We start from the raw sequence: 13,811 nt of genomic DNA on the forward strand, positions 1-13,811 counted from the left end.
GTCAGTCAGTATGTTTTATGGAGGAATGCAAAGCTTTTATGAATCTGACAAGTCTGTTAATGGAGGTGAGTTAGGGAGCTTTCACTGTAAAGTATGATATTTGCATCATAAAGCAACTTTATGAACCTGAGGTTGAATGGCCTGATCCAAACTTTCCAGCTAATTAGTCATCATTAGGACATGAAATCAGATCTTCTGACTTTATTTGCAGGGCTCTTTTTACTATAATACTTGCATCCATTAGGGTTCAGTCAGGAAAATAGAAATCATTCTAGATCTTTCAAACAGAATGATTTATTAGAGGAAACCTGTTTACATTAGCCATGAAAGAGACAAGACAGTGAACAGGGAAGAGTGAAACAACTGAGAGGATAGCAATCTCAGGGAGGTGCTACCATTTCTAGAGCTAGATCTGTTACCAGAGCCCATGTGGTGAGGGCTATGGCTAGGGCAGGGGTTGCTCAGCAGAAGCGGGGATCACAGACATGGGTGCTGGAGTCATGGAAAAGGTGCAGCCATTTATCAGAGAAGCCAACCAAGGCAGAGAGAGACATATCTGGCTCCTTCCTTCATCCTATCCTTCATTCTTCTACTTGTACCTCTCCTCCCTTTTCTGATATTTGCTTTTTTGGAAATAGGTATGTGGTAATCCTGATAATATTACTTAGGGAAATATGTAGCTATGAACTAAGAAAAAACATGGCATGTCTAATAACATAGTTCTAAAGTGGCATAGTTAAAGGGTTAAAAAGAAGCAAACTCCCAGTAAGATAATTAGTAATACTTAATTATTATATAAACAATAAATATTATATTATTCACAATAGCCAAAACACGGAAACAACCTAAGTGTCCATTGATGGGTGGATAAATGGATAAAGATAATGTGGTGTGCATACATATATATATATATATATATATATATATATATATATATATATATACACACACACACACACACACACACACACACACAATGGGATATTATTCAGCTATAAAAAGAAGGAAATCTTGCCATTTGCAACAACATGAATGAACCTTCAGCGCACCATGCTAAGTGAAATAAGTCAGGTAGAGAAAGACAAATATGATATGATATCACTTATATGTAGAATCTAAAAAAGCTGGACTCCTAGAAACAGAGAGTAGAGCAGTGACTGTCAGGCGCTGGAGGGTGGGGAAATGGGGAGATATTGGTCAAAGGGTACAAAGTTCCAGTTGTAAGATAAATAAGTTCTGAGGAAAAATAAATATTACACAAATAGTAAATGATAAAATTAGACATGGTCATTATGCCATTTATTCTGTTTTATCCTCATCTCACCTTTTACTGTAATTACACCTCTTCGTTTTTTCCTATTACAGGAAAGGGAGAAAAAAATAGAGGAAGAAGAACCGGAAAGAGAAGAGGGGATGGGAATCATCAGAGAGACAAATGTGGTGAGAATCAAGAAGGCACAGACAATACAGGCAGAAAAGCAAGGCTAGTAACTGCAGTTATAGATTAAAATGTTGAAACAATACTACACGTACAGCATTTTAATGGACATTCTCCCCACTTAAATGAGAAGAAGGAGAAGGAATTGGGAATGGGAAAGAATATATATCAAACAAACCCACCCCTACTGCATTATTTTCGGCCGACCTTGATTTCTTGCCACCAGAGTAGGTTCCACAGATGTTTAATTTTCTGAGCTAGTAGTATGTTTTAATGAATACTGTACACAATGTTTTTTCCTATGACTTAAACTCATCTAGACTGAAGGGTCTAAGTTTGGATAGCAGAAAGAAGCATAAACAGTAAAAGGAAGCATCTATCTTCCTATAGAAGAGAAAATGCCTAAAAGTTGACCATAAACAGGGGAGAGAAACCAGACAACCATATTGTGGTTCAGTTCTTTTCGTTTACTCGTTACTGTCAGGGCTAGTCTAGCTGCCACTCTGAGCAATTTGCTCTGCTTTAACTTTGTCAGTTTCTATTCATCACCTAGCTCTTGTCTCCAATTATGGTCAGGTAATTGTTTTTCACCTCTTATCTCCACTTGAAAATGTTTATATGTTGATAGTCCTGTAACTTTAAACAGGTCACCAATTTTTAATAAGGTTAGGGTTCTTTTTATTTTCTGCCTTTCATGATTAAGAGATACTTACTGAAGAACATACAGACCACTGTTAAGTAATTTATACCAAGGCACCCAATATCATGACAGAATTCAGGATGTGGTGGGAGACTGGCAGGTGGAGAAGGAGACAGAGTAGTTGGCAGGACCTGTGTGTATCATCTTCTTAGTTTAGAAGCCCATATGGTGCTTCATAATGCTCTGCTCAATTGCCATATAGTTTTAGTCTACATCCTATTAAAAATAAACTCTATTAAGAAGACATTTCAGATAAATTATAAATCTCATATTATAATTTACAAGAAGTTTTCAGGAGGAGTGTTTTGAGTTTAATATAGACTGACCTTGAAAGATAAATTGAGACATCTATTTTTTAATGAAAAAATATACTTATTTCTGAAAGGTGTTTCCACTATTTAAAAATTACAAATTATATGTCTTTGATTAAAATAAGGTTAAGTGCAATTTTATTGTCATGAACAAAATAATACAAAACAAAGTATAACAAATAATCCCCACCCCCAAAATACCCCCCACCCCCCAAAATACCCCCACACTTTATTGTCCATCATGGAGGCATGGCCTGTTCCTCCTGTAGCTTGTTGTATGAAGGTGTAAGTCCTAATTTTAAACCCTGGAGATGAACTACTCAAAAGAAATCACAGTCCCTGACCTTTAGAATCTTGTAATTTAGTTTATCTGATGAGATATAGCTACAAGAGCAACTTGTAGTGACTCACAACAATAGTCAGTGACCTATTAGGGACTAATCTTACAGTCAGTAATGTGCTGCTTGGAATTAGCCATACCAACCTGTAAGTTCTATTTAAATTTTCAGGACAAATTTTGGAAAACATAAATAAATATAATTAAAGGTAATGACTTTATTTTCTATAATCTTATTGATATTTTTATATCTGAGCTATTTACACTATCAACACTTTCATATATATTCAGTTACAAAAACATTTGGTAGTCTTCAATATTCGCACTGACTGTATCAGTGTAAGAGGGCCACCCTGTCCTCTTACAGCTATACTTCTACTGTCCACTGCTTCCTGGATTTGTAACTTAATGAAACAGAGCAGCTGCCTTGAATAGGCTCACTCAGAGCACACTCACAAAAACACAGGCTCCTACAAAAGCCAAAGGGAAAAGGATATATGGAAGCAATGCACATCAATGATAATTTTTACAAAGGTACTCACCCTCTGATCTCCTTTATCATTGTCCTGTAAGTTCTGGCTTTTGAATCTGGAGACATGTGCTTATTTTCATTTGCATAATTTCCCCCTAAAAGACAAATATGGGGCTTTGTCAGAGAATTCAATGAAAATTGAGAAATGGATTATTATCTTGACAATTGGCTTTTATGCACTACTTGGACATCTTTAAGAATCAAAGATTTATCATCCATTGACATAAATCCATGGTGTAGAAATTCTAAAGACATACCATGGAATCAAGAGATTTCTATTACCAAAAATAGGTATTGTTATTTTATTCTTAATAGAATAATAGAATATGCTATAAAGAATAAAAATGAGATTCATAATAATCATAAATACTAAAAAATACAAAGAGTAAACGAATTTAAACAAGTTTTACGCTTAGAATATATGAGGTATTATATAATTTAATTCATATGGTTTGAGCAAAATGAGAGAATGAGACCGGCAAATCAAATATTCTAGTTAATAAATAGTAACAATGTGAACATTAACAGTCTCTTAATGAGGTCATTATTATAAGCAAACAAGTTATAAAATTTGAAAAAAATGGCATACAATAAATACATAAACTATATTTAGTTTTTCTTTCCTGATTCCAAAGTTATGTCAGCCTTATTATTTGGACTATAAATTAGTTCCATGTAGCAACCAACTAGCATGGTACTCAGTTAACATTTATTGAAGAATAAATATGTGGAAGCAGATACTAACATGATTCTAGCTGAGAGAATGAATGACTAACATATTACATACTATATGTAGCATTTACATTGACCTTACAAAAAAGTTTAATTCATACAGAATGTTAGATATTTTCATACATTTCCAGTGATTTTTTTACCCCAAATTTACTTGATAAAATCACTTGGTAGCAGTTCAAAAAATTTGGCATTTTCTCTAGCGTTAAAAAGTAATTTGGTCTTAAAGCACATACATAGATACATCTGTTAAATAAAGGATAAAAATGTATCTATTTTTTGTTAAATTGAGCATAGTTAAAAATAATCACAGAATATATGTTAACATATTTTGAAATATTTAAGGTTGAGTTTTTAACTTTATACATTTTCGTGAAATTATATAGGTTTAGATATTATAAAATGATAAACTAATTTGAAAAGGCAATACCTAATTTAAAAATTATCTAATAAAAGCAATGTATTTCATAATTACATAAATTAAACTAGGTTTTAACATATTTTCAGTAAATGTTTCTAAATGCCCAACATAAAATTCTCAAATTGATTTTAATTTTGATGCTTTGGACTTAGAATTGATAGGTTTATTAGTTGGAAAAGGAATTTTAATATCCAGGCACAGCCTTAAGCCAGTCATTTCCTGCTCTAGTCACATAAAGCTTCATTTACAATAGTTAGTTTCGGATTTTAAAACTTAATTAATATTTCCTTTTCTAACATGTGATGGTAATTAAGTCAGAGCAGATTTGCCTATAAATATTCATGACTAAGTAACAAAATACTTTCAGATTTTCTTCTATGTTCACTGCATTAATACTCCATTATCAGTCAAATTAATTAAATATGAACAAATACAGGCCTAATGGTCAGTCAAGAATGGTTTTAAAAGTAATTTAGATGTGTAATAGTTTTTCATAAACATTAGAGGTTGAGCCTCACAAGAACAGTCCAAGGTTGGCAGGGCGGCTTTTCCTAACATCTCTTTATTTTGTAACGATAACTCTGATTTATTGACTCTTTCCTTCAATGAAGGACCATGGTGACTATGTTACATGCATTATCTCCCTGTGACTTCATGACAACCTAATGAAGCAAGTTCTATGATTAGTGATACTTTATAGCTGAGGAAACTGTAAATATTAAGTAGTTTCCCTGAAGATTACTGAATTGGTAAATGGTGAGGCTGGAAATAGATACAGCCTTATCTTTACCACTTTTGGCTTCTTATTATAGATGAAGAAATTGAAATATAAAAAAGCTTAAGATGACTAGCAAGTTTAGATTACTAGAAAGGGGCAGGGTCAGAAGCTGAACCCAGTACTATTCCAAAAGTACTTCCAACAAATATTTAGATTTAAAAATCTCTGTTCACATGTAGTGAAGATTTTCTCTTGTGTAGACTACTTGTAAGATAACTACTAGATTAATTTTGGAATTAAAAGCAGAACATTTGGAAGGAGCCAAATAATTTAAGCTATTTTGCTTATATTGCACAAAGCAAATAAGAATAGAGATGAAGTTCAGTTAAAAAAAAGAGTTTAAAAAACTGGGAAAAAAATCCCCTAAATTCTCTGAATTAACAACTCATGAAGAACCAACTACAGGCCAGTATCTTTTCATACATTATACCACTTACTCTTCACAATATCTATGGAAGATATGGTTGTTCATGCATTAATTTAACTAATATTGGTGGAGCACCTACTTTATTCCAAGCCCTGTTCTAAGTGCTGTAGGTATATCAGCAAGCAAGAGAGACATGGTCCCTGTTTTCATGGAGCTTACATGTGAGAAAGAGCAACACACCACAAACAAGTAAGTACAGGATGATGTGATTTAAAGTGTCACCAGAAGTGGACTGTAGTTTTGGTTGGATGGAGAGACCAAGGATCCTGACAGCAGCACACATTTGAAGACATGAGAAGACAGGTGCTGGTGAAGGGGAGAGGAATCTCAAAAGCCCTAAGTGAGGAAAGAGCTTTGCATGTTTATTCAATAGAAAAAAGACCAGTGTGACTGGAGCAAAGTCAGTGAGAGAGACAACATCAGGGTAAGTCATCCAGAAGGGTGCTTTTAATACATAAATCAGAGCCCATCACTCTCTTGCTGACAATCCTTCAAAAGTGTCCCATTACACACAGAACAAAATCCTCCAAATTTTCAAAGGCCTCCAAGGTTCCACACAGATATAACTCCTGCCATCAATCCAACCACTCATCCTCTAGTTTATGTCCCACCAGCAACACCCCACCTTGCTGGTCATCCAGTGTGCCAAGTATCCCTAGCCTCAGGATGCTTTTATTGCTGTTCCCTCTGCTTGGAATTTTCTTTCTATGGATATGTACATGGCTTCATGTTTTCATTCATTTCATTTTCATTCTCTGCTCAATTGTTACAACCTTGGGGAAGCCTTCCATGATTATCAGTAAAATCTAATCCCCTCCTATCCCTCTCTTTTCCTTTACCCTGCTTCTTCCAGTTGCTATGGCTGCATAAGAAATTACATCAAAAGTTAATTGTTTAAAATAACAATAATCATTTGTTATCTTTCATAGTGTCTGTAGGTCAGGAACTTGAGAGTAGTTTAGCTGGGCAATTCTGGCTTGGGGTCTCTTATGAAGTTGCAGTCAGACAGCTGTGTCTGGGGTCACCTGTCAGCCTTCATTCACATGACTGGCACCTGGTCTGGGAAGACTCAAAAGGCTGGGGACTGGGGGGTTCCTAAGTGACCTTTCTCTTTCTCTATAAGGTCTCTCCAGCATAGTGGCTTCAGGGTAGTCAGAATTCTTACATGATGCCTCAAGGCTCCAAAGGCAAATGTCCTGAGAGAGAGTGAGGCATAAGCCTTATCACCATTTATGGCATAGCCTTGGGAAATCAGGCAATATCACTTCTGGGGCATTCTATTGGTTGGGGCAGTTACCTGTTGAGGCAGTTACCTCCTCAAGGGAGGAGGGGGGATGTAGCTCTTGTCTCTTGATGGAGAAGTGTCAATATAATATTGTAAGAAGAACATGTGGGATTGAGATATATATATTCTCCAATGTTTGGAAAATAAAATCTCACATTCCTTTATTTTTTCTCCAAAGTAGTTTTCACTCTGTTTATTGCCTGTTTCCCACATTAGGATATAAGCCCTACAAAGACAGGACTCTTGACGGTCCTCTTTGCTGCTGGTCAATCTTTTTTTACTACCCAAATCAATGATTAGCACATAGCAGGCACTTAACATTTTCTATTGTTGAATAAATATTTCCTGAATCAATGATCTATTAAGCACTAGTGTTTCAGAGATGGAAAATTTTTTATAATATTCTGTAAACTGTTCCAGAAATGTAGTAAGAGAAGAGACTATACTAAAATTATCCTAAAAATGAGTTGGTTTTCATGTGTGCCTAAACAGAAAAATAAATGCTTCTTTTATAATATTTTGGAAAAACTACGACTTTTTAATGACATTATACTTACTAACTTCTCAGTTGCTACAAATCACAATAGTATGAGAAGTATTAATTTAGGTTGTAATCTGCTTATGTGTACAGATTATAACATTGCAAATAGCACATTAATCTTTCAGTCACAGCTATACAAATGCCATCATTTAGCTCTTACTAATATCAGTGAAGATGAGCAGGGTCCTTTATTCTCTAGTTTTGACTGTTCACTTTACCGTTTTCAATGGGCCTAAATTTCTGCTTTTTTTTTTTTAAATTGACGTATAGTTGATTTACAATGTTGTGTTAATTTCTGCTTCTTTTAAAAGGCAGATTGTTGACTTCCAGAAGGAAAGTATTTCTTGGATCTTTACTGAAAAAACTGTAATTCTTTGAAGCCAAGAAATATATGTTTGAAATTCATTCTCCATAAGGGTCACTGTAGTGGTTTGTAATACAGACATAGGAATGTGCCTTAAGGTTGACATTTTAATAATAAGCCTCAAGGACATGAGACTCACTATACCAACAGGAAAAATAGGTGCTTTTTCATTCGAATTTAAAACAACCTAAATGCTCACCAAGAACAGTTGATAAATTAATTATATACCACATGTTAATGTAAAGGCATTTAAAAAGATGTTGCAAAAGAGAAAGCAAAAGATAATTTTTCATAGCTGGCAAGATTACCTAACTAAAACTCCAAGATAATTAACTAAAAAATCAGAACTAATATAAAATTCATCGTTATTTGGACAGAATATATTATAAAAAATCAACAGTTTTCTTATAAACAGCAGCGATTAGAAGACATAATGGGAAAATACGAAAGCATAAGAGCAACAAAATATAAAACACTTAGGACTGGCGACAAGCTAAGAAGAAACAGAGACAGTGCAATAAATTTAAGGAGCTCGGCCCTGCTCTGTACTCCGCCCCTCGGCGGGCGGGCTGACTGGGTCCGTAGATCTCAAATGACAAAACAGTCACTGCTGACAAAAGTACGCAAAACTGCAGTTTTAACCACCGGCACTTACTGGAATCTCATCTGTTCTCCGTCTGATGCAGTAAGAGTTTGTGCCACCCAAGAACGTCGGAAAAGCTATGAAGGGGACTTTTCAGTCTCCTCTGCGGGGTACAGATGCACAGGATTTTAAGTCCCAGCTTGCGCAGTGAACCTGAGGCTTGTTTTGCTCCAGATGACACCATTGGGTTAGAAAACTATCCTCAAATCTGGACGCAGAAAACACCAAGGAAGTGGACACCAAAATGACCAAAGGAATTCTCCAGAAACAAACATTGGTGGGGCCGACCCCCCTTCAGGGTACATGAAACCAGCCTTTGAAGACAGGGTTCCCGCCTCCCGGCTGGGCTAACCTGCATCGCCTGGACGCGTCAAGCTCTCCCACGCCGGGGGCGTCTTCAAAACAAATGGCACCTCCAGGACCAACGTTTGGTTCTTATTCTTCAGACATTCCTTCCATAAAAGCATCACATCCTCCTCCAAAACTGTGGAAGACCCTTCAGGGATGGTGTCCCAACACAGAACGGAGGGTCCTCAGAGGCCAGCGGAGAAGAAGGGCCCCTCACAGACCCACCAGGCTGGCCCGTTCCCTGCTCGAGGCTTCTGCCCCTGAGAACGCGGCCGCCGGCCCTCAGAAGGCCTCATAAGGAAGAGGCCAAATGGCCGACCGTGCCAGGAGTGGCCAATGACGCTAGAATTTGTCTTCTCTGATGCTGCCACCAGCAAAAGGCTTTCCTCACCTAGGAAACTGGGGGAGAGAACCGGCCTCAAACCGGCATCGAGGAGGCCGGAGGCTGAGGTGGGGAAATGCCCCGAGGGTCCTTACTACCCTCGGGGCATTTTCTTGGGACACGCTGGACGACCCAAACTTTAACCTGTTCCGAGGCCGTGGAGAGGTCCGGCCCCCAGATGGCTCCCGAAGGAGCCGCTGGGCCCTGTGGCCGAGCGGCTGAGCGTGGGGCCTGTGGCTGCGGAGGGCTCTCCTCAGTGGATGGCGCCTGTGGTGCACACCGCGTGGCAGCCGCGGGCTGAAGGAACGGCGAATTCTTCCGGCTCCTTGGCTCCCACCAGCAGCCCCGGAAAAAGCCACTGCCTCGCCCGCTGACCCAGCTGCCCGCGCGAGCTGCTTCGGGCTGGAGTGAGGAGCACTTCCGGACCTGAGTGGTGAGCATTTCCGGGACCCGAGGTGGATTATGTGGAGCCGATTGGGACTGTCTCGTTCAAGGAGTCACCCTTGAGGAAACAGTCCGTATACGGCAAGTTTGACCCACTCCTGAAAGACAGCCCTCAGAGACCGACGCCTGTGACCCCTGAGACAGGCAGGGTGGGCGAGGCCGACGCCCCTTCCTCAGGAAGTCCGCCTGAGGCCAAGCTGGTGGAATTTGATTTCTTCCGAGCTCGGGATGCTCCTGTGCCAGGTTGGCCCTGTGTGTCCTCGGGCCGGGGGTACGTGCCCATCGTGGATATGCTGCAGTGCAGCATGGACCTGGACGCTACGGTGAAGCCACACAAAAGGAGAACCTGTTGCTGAAGAGCAGAGGTGAGGGGCTCTCCGAGAAGAAGCTGGAGATGGGGAAGATCATGGACGGGTTTGAGGAGATTGTGTACCAGGCAGTGGAGGCGACTCAGAAGCAGAAGGCACTTACCAAAAGCTGAAATCCAGAAGGTTCTGAAAGAAAAAGATCAACTTATTGCAGACTGAACTACATGGAAAAATCTCTCTCTTTAACCTTTTCAGGTGGTTTGAGAAACAGAAGGATTTGATCAGAGGCTACCACACATATGAAGAAGCACTGAAGAAGTGTGTTGAGGATTACATAGAAAGAATTGAAAAGGAAGGTCAGAGATACCAGGCGCTGGAGGCCCATTCAGGAGAGAAACTCAAGCTCACAAATGAGGAGATTGCCCAGGTCTGGAGTAAGGCCCAGGCAAAGGCATTGACCTTCCAAGTGAGCCTGAGGAAAGAGCATCCACTCACTGGAGAAGAACATTGAGCAGAAGACAAAAAAAAAAATGATGAATTGACCAGAATCTCTTGTCCACCTCATTTCCAGGATGTAAAAATCTGACGTGGAAGTTTCTGACCAGTGTCCATCTCTCCCTCCTGTCTGTCAGTCTGTCTGACTCTCTGTTAGACAATTTCATGTTCTTTCTTCTCTCTTGACCTCAACTTGTTTTTAAATCAGATTGCTTTAAAAAGAAGACTAAAGAGGATGGACCTAGAGATTATCATACTAAGTGAAGTAAGCCAGACAGAGAAAGACAAATATCATATGATATCGCTTATGTATGAAATCTAAAAAAATGATACAAATGAACTTATTTACAAAACAGAAATAGACTCACAGACATAGAAAACAAACTCATGGTTACCAAAGGAGAAAGGGATAGGGGAGGGATAAATTAGTGTTTGGGATTAAAATATACACATACTATGTATAAAACAGATAACCAAAAAGAACCTACTGTATAACACAGGAAACTATACTCAATATCTTGTAATAACCTATAATGGAAGAGAATGTAAAAAAAGAATATATATGTATAACTAACTCACCTTGCTGTACACCTGAAACTAACACAACATTGTAGATCAACTATATTTCAATTAAAAAAAAACTAAAGAAAGTTTCCCTTTAGTTAAAAAAAAACAAAAGAATTTAAGTGTACTAGCTTTGGAATTACACACTAGGTTTAAATCCTAACTCTGTCATGTACTAGCTGTAGAGCTCAATCTCTCCTACGTCAGCTTCCTTACTGATAAAATGTGTACAATTATTGAAATACTGATGCAAGATTGACAGACAATGTATGTCTGGAAAAAGCACTTGAAAATAATGTCCATTAAATATAGTTTAAAATGCATCAAAATCTTATTAGTAAAACTGTGGGACTTACATAACAGACAGATGGAGCAATAAAACAGCACAGATGCTTCAGGGACAAAATACCAGTATATATAAAAATATATTGTTTGATAAAGGCTGCAATACAAATCAGTGAGGGCAGAAGAAAAATTTCAACAAATGGTTCCAGACTTTGGGTGAAATCTTTGGGAAAAATTAGCTAGATGTGTACTTTTCATATAAATTCCATATAAATTAGATCATTAAATAAATAAAATAACTGTTAATCAATTAGAATAAAATTGAAGTCATTAAGTATTGGATATCAACATGGGGAAAAGCCTCCAAGACAAGAGAACAATAGCAGAACAACAGAGAATAAATAGATTTGACTACATAAAAATTAGGTCTAAATGACACCAAAAAAATATTATGAAAAGTAAATTATAAATGGTAAACAAGAAAAATACTTTCATCATTCATGATAAGCCAAAGGTTAATATAAATACCTAAAGAACATTTACAAATCAGTAATAAAAATTGTAAACCCTGTAAGAGAAAAATGAAAAGTGGAGCAAGTATTTTGTTAAAGTGGTACAAAGAGCCAAAAAAAAAGTTAATACGAAAAAATCTCAATAACCAATTTAGAAACACATTTTTGCTTATCATATTGGTAAATAATTTGAAAGAAAAATAGGTAATATTCATTATTAGTTAGTGTACCCTGAGATTGGAGCATTCACAGATTGCAGATGAGGGAATAAATTTGAGTAAATGTTAAGGAACTACTACTAGATTTATAATCCTTGACACAATATTTTTTCTATACAAATTTATCTTAAGAAATAGAGAGGGTTCTAACAGCTGTTGGGGAAAGGTTGTGGTAGAGAGAATGGCAAGAAGGGGTTAATATTGAGTTATTACCAGGGATAGAACTGAACGTACTTGGAGAGTGGGAGAGGGACATGAAGGCCAAGTAGGAGCCAAGAACAAAATTTCCTGAATATTAAAAAATACATACAACTATTGTATAAAATTTAAAAGAATACAAAAAAATCCAAAAAAGCAAAATAAAAATGAAAGTTGTTTTTTAAAAATGAAAGTGCCAGTTTACATGGAAATTTGGAGGAAAAGCTGGTTTGAAATAGATGATAAGTTAATTTTTAAACTTGAGTTGAATGTGTGCCAACAGGGTATTAAAGATATATTCAAATATCTTCCTTAGTTTTTATTATGTAATATATGAGCATAGTAAAAAAAAAAAAGATCGAATAGGAGAGAAAGTTACACAATATCAAATTTCCCACTACTTTCCTATAACTACTACAAGTCCTACTCTTCATTAGTAGCCACCTTGAATTCTCATTTACTTCCTCTGGTGATCAATTCCATATTCGTGGAACTCAAACCTCAATATTTTGATCTATCAACATCAAATATTACTTGATGTCTTCATACTTTGAGAGACCAGGAACTTGTCCTCTCTTCCTAATTTTCTTAAGTTGAATTATTACTTTTGGATCCTATTGGTAATAATTGTAACATATTATATGTACACTTCTGTAAGAAGTTTACACTTAAACTTCTACGTCTTGATTGATCAGCTTCAGACAATATTGTTGAAATCCCTCAATAGAAACTGAGTGTATCAGTGATTATAAACTCTCCTCCACCTCTCATCCCCCTGTTTTTCTCCTAATATCTGGAGGCTATACTATCACTTTTATTAAGGTTTAGAACATTTATATTTTATTCTGTAAATATAATAAAATAATTCATATTTTGCCTAGAGGTTGAATTCTGAAAACTTAAAATGATAAATAGCATTTGATAATTTTATAATTATGTAACTATTATTGATGTAGAATATACTACATATCTAGGACCCATTGAGAAAGAAATAGAATTCCTTTTTCTTTGCTTTTTAAACAACTTTATTGAGATATAACTTGCACACAATAAAATTCATCCCTTTTAACTATACCATTTCAAGATATTTAGTAAACTTACCAAGTGATGCAGTCTTCATCATAACCCACCAATATTTTCACACCCCAGTAAGGTCCCTCATGTCCATTTACAATTAATCCCCTTTCCTACCTGCCAGCCTCAGGTAAACATTAATCTACTTTCTGACTCTATAGATTTGCCTTGTCTGGTTTTTTTCTCTTAGAAAAATGGTTTAAGATTTATATATGTTGTTGGGACTTCCCTGCTGGTGCAGTGGTTAAGAATCTGCCTGCCAATGCAGGGGACACAGGTTCGAGCCCTGGTCTGGGAAGATCCCACATGCCGCGGAGCAGCTAAGTCCATGCGCCACAACTACTGAGCCTGTGCTCTAAAGCCCGTGAGCCACAACTACTGAAGCCTGCGTGCCTAGAGCCCGTGCTCCGCAACAAGAGAAGCCACTGCAATGAGAAACCCATGCACCGCAACGAAGAGTAGCCCCTGTGGGCC

At 37.2% G+C, this 13,811-nt stretch overlaps 1 long non-coding RNA gene and 1 pseudogene across 2 annotated transcripts in view; one reads left to right on the forward strand and one right to left on the reverse strand.

Annotated features, from left to right (window-relative positions):
• Window positions 1-13,811, reverse strand: part of LOC309631332 — a 639,135-nt gene that overhangs the window by 126,666 nt on the left and 498,658 nt on the right. The gene's annotated exons all lie outside the window — the stretch shown is intronic.
• LOC309630912 (transforming acidic coiled-coil-containing protein 3 pseudogene) lies at window positions 9,194-13,797 on the forward strand (annotated as a pseudogene). Its single transcript has 2 exons — window positions 9,194-9,307; window positions 9,734-13,797. The product of its transcript is annotated as a transforming acidic coiled-coil-containing protein 3 pseudogene (transcript).

The sequence above is a fragment of the Balaenoptera borealis genome (assembly GCF_965194805.1).
Source record: "Balaenoptera borealis genome assembly, chromosome: 6".
Classification (NCBI taxonomy): Eukaryota; Metazoa; Chordata; class Mammalia; order Artiodactyla; family Balaenopteridae; genus Balaenoptera; species Balaenoptera borealis.